A 3,488-nucleotide genomic window follows, 5' to 3' on the forward strand; every position below is an offset into this window, starting at 1 on the left:
GATGGAACCATGAACTTCAAAACTATTATGAAATATAGTGACCAAAACATGGACACGATTTATTATCACTGTAGAGGGCGGCTATCACTATCCATTGTTAACACGAAGTTATTACTCTGAAAAATTCCCCTGGAAAAGAATAGAACAGTGGTAGAGATTTCTATAGAGCATAGTCTCGCTTAAGAATGTTGAACAATCTGACCTATTTTTGCTGGAGCTTGGAAGAATAAGCCACTCAGTATAATGAATTTTAAACCATACAAAAATATGGATCAAACTGAACTTTGAAAAAAAAACTTTAATCTCTCCTACTACTAAATGTATACAACTATACATTGATTTTTTCCCACAAATTTTTTTACCCTCCGCTTCATTCGAGCTAACAACTCATACATTTCATCAGTGCAGTTGTAAGAAAACATAAAAGAATTAAAAAAAATTCTTCCTCTAACCCAGGTCCACAATAATCCAGCTACATATTACTGGATGAAGTAAGTGAGATGATAGGTAAAGTAATTTGGAAGCAAAGCATGATAACAAGTAAATTATCATCATCCTATAGATAACAATCAGATAAAACAGAAGGAGCTGTATGAAGCAATTTTGAGTCAGGACTGTTGCAGCAACTTCTATTACTTATCATTGAATATCTGGACAATGCAATAATAAAGTGTACAGACCCATCTCTGCTCACGCGTGTGCACCTGCACTTGGGACCACAGCGGTGCCCTGGACTGAGAAGTCTGAGATCCACTCTCTTTCTCTCTAGCTTCCTCGAACCTCCCTGCTCATTCCCCACCTCCACCATTCCCCAATCTCCCTAGCGCATTTGTTGCTCTCGCCGCCCCAGCGTGGCTCATCCGTCTCCTCTCCCGACTGGGACTTCATTTGCTTCGTCTCCATGGTACTTCATTTGCTTCGTCTAGAACTTCTGCATCATGAGCCTCGCAAAGATGGCCGCCATGCTCTTTCTTCCTCTGTCTAGGTAAGCTACATCAATAGTTTTAGTCATGAAGCAAGTACACACCTGGCTATAGAAAATACATCACTTTTTCTTCAGTCCACAACGCCAAAAGAAAATATAGCGATAAATGCCAGCAGTTAATCTTATGATAGTTAATAACAATGCATAAACCTGAAATTATCTTCAGTATCTTAAGTCAATAGTACAGGAGCACTATGTAAATTACTGGAATATATTGAAACATACCAGGCCTTGTTATATCAACAACAGGGACATACAAAGGTGTTTCTAAATTCAGTAATCACTGAAACAGATCAGCGTTGCTCGTACTCTTAAATTAAGAATACATACTATGTATTTAGATTCTACCTTTGAGCAGCAAATAAGGAGTGCAAATATTAGCATGAACCCAGAACTCGCTCAAAATTACAACACAGCTTAACTGAGCAAAATCAAATGGCAGAGGAAGATATAATATGTACATATTAAATTCCTATTATGGGCATCTGCAAAGGCAGAAGATCAATACCCACACATGATGATACTGAAACAAATTCATGTAACATCGTCCAAGAATGTTAGCTTAAGCATACCGTGATAATCACAAATCTGACGGTCGTTGGCTCTGGTCCAATATCGACACCTGCAATTGCAGAAGATCAATTCTCACAGATGATGGTACTGAAACAAATTGGCAAACGAAAGAAAATACATGTTGCATGTACAGAAGCTGGGGATAGTTTATTCTCCAGGAGATGCTTGACAGAAGTTGTTTTCCCCATACTTTGTACCAAATAGATTTCAGACAAAATCTGCCCTGCTGCTCAAGAATGTAAAGCCATGTCATTCAATCTGTTGTCAATTGATCCTAATGGTAAATACAAATACATGTCACTTAAAAAGATTATGCCATGATAGTTCGAAACAAGAATACGCCACAATAGCACAGTGCCAGAATTATTTCATTCTAGTGTCGTAGCTATACAGTCTGATGCGATTCACATGCATGATGTTCTAATGAGTAGGCTAATCAAAATATAAGGCAAGTAGAAGGAAGAGGAACCAGGAGTGGTGATGCTGTGCTCATCTATACCATCGCTTGTGAGCTATGCAGTGGCAGCAGCCCTACAGAGAGGAACGGTTGTGGCCCGGGAACATGGCGCCTCAAAAGCCATGTTATATGCTGTTGAGGAAGGGCGCCTCTGATGGTCGCGCTGCGTCACCATGTCATTGCCAGTGCCGACAATGGGCCAACGCTGGGAGGGAGTTGGCGCCCGCCGCAGGAGAGCGGAGCAGAGCACGGGACAACGCGAGGGGGGGGGGGGGGGGGGGGGGGGGGGGGGGGGGAACTTACCAAACCTCCCGCCATGGTCACCCTCGATTGGTTCCACCATCCTGCACATATCGTCCTTGCCGTCCTACGTCGCCACTACGCCAGCGCCTCCTTCAGGCAGTGCACAGTGGCCACTCCACCTCGCCATTGCCTTGACACAGAGCAGCCGATCAGGACGGAGCGATAGGGTGTTGGAGCACCTCCTCGTGTCAGCTTCAGCGCCCGCTTAGCCAAGGCGGCAACTCCTGACGACGCTGTGGGCGGACGGCTTTGGTGGCATGCGACAGTGGGCGTCGGCGAACTGGGCGGGCGGAAGGTCGAGGTGCGGGGTGGCTCGCGACGTAGAGCAACGCTTGAACAGGGACTCCGGCACCTGAACGGGCGTGAGGCCGCGAGCAATGGCATTGGCCCAAGATGACGGCGACGTCGACGATGTGCATCCGCGGCCTGAGTTTAGCCTCCCGCGCGGATGTATGCCGCCTTCCCTTCCTGCCATGGCCTCTGATCGTGGTGGGGGCGACGGGAGAGAAGTTTGGAACTTGGTGGTGGGACGAGGAGGAGGTGGCTGTGTTGTGTCGGGATGAAGGGGAGACAATTTATAGATCCACAACGCGGTGGAGGGGACATGAGATTGGACTGGAGTTTTCCAGAGAGAAGATACGTGTCCCGACCGGACCCATCTTCCATAGTAAAATAACTGAAACTGATGTAAAAATTGTAACGTGGGAAATGAAGGAACCAGCGATGGACACGTACCATCAGAACACATGAAAGGAAACTGACGTGACCCTTCATGGGCATTCAATAGAAAAAAGACATGGTAAATAAAAAACCCTGCAGGACGCTAGGTAGCTAAGAAGTAGGAACGGCAAGGAAAGCCCCAGTCACACGCGTCATTTTCTCAGGGGCGGAAAAAAATCCCGAAAAAACAGAAAAATTGAACCCTTACGGGCCTAGTATTCTTAGTATTTTGTGTGCGTATGTGAAAGAGGTGTAGAAAGAGGGGTGTCCGGTGGAGACAAGGAGAGATATGCCCTTCGTTTCTCTTTCTCGTGACTAATATTTTAGGAGAAAATATAAACTTTCACAATGCAGAACAAATATTTTTGGATGCATCATGCAATTAACTTTCATGTATAACATTGTATTATTGTATATGCTTATTTTCTTGGTGGCCGATTGCGTGTGTGG

General features: G+C 45.0%; 1 long non-coding RNA gene across 2 annotated transcripts; it reads right to left on the reverse strand.

Annotated features, from left to right (window-relative positions):
• Positions 1–534: 534 nt before the first annotated feature.
• LOC120976383 (uncharacterized) lies at positions 535–2,877 on the reverse strand. 2 transcript variants are annotated; one of them, XR_006671585.1, is made up of 3 exons: positions 2,319–2,877; positions 1,558–1,784; positions 535–990 (listed from the first exon to the last, which is right to left on the reverse strand). It is a non-coding gene; the product is annotated as an uncharacterized lncRNA (long non-coding RNA). The 2 variants fall into 2 exon arrangements; XR_005771764.3 differs by lacking the exon at positions 2,319–2,877 and having other exon boundaries at positions 1,558–2,279.
• Between the last annotated feature and the right edge of the window lie 611 nt (positions 2,878–3,488).

This window comes from Aegilops tauschii, chromosome 1 (assembly GCF_002575655.3).
Source record: "Aegilops tauschii subsp. strangulata cultivar AL8/78 chromosome 1, Aet v6.0, whole genome shotgun sequence".
NCBI classification, from domain to species: domain Eukaryota; kingdom Viridiplantae; phylum Streptophyta; class Magnoliopsida; order Poales; family Poaceae; genus Aegilops; species Aegilops tauschii.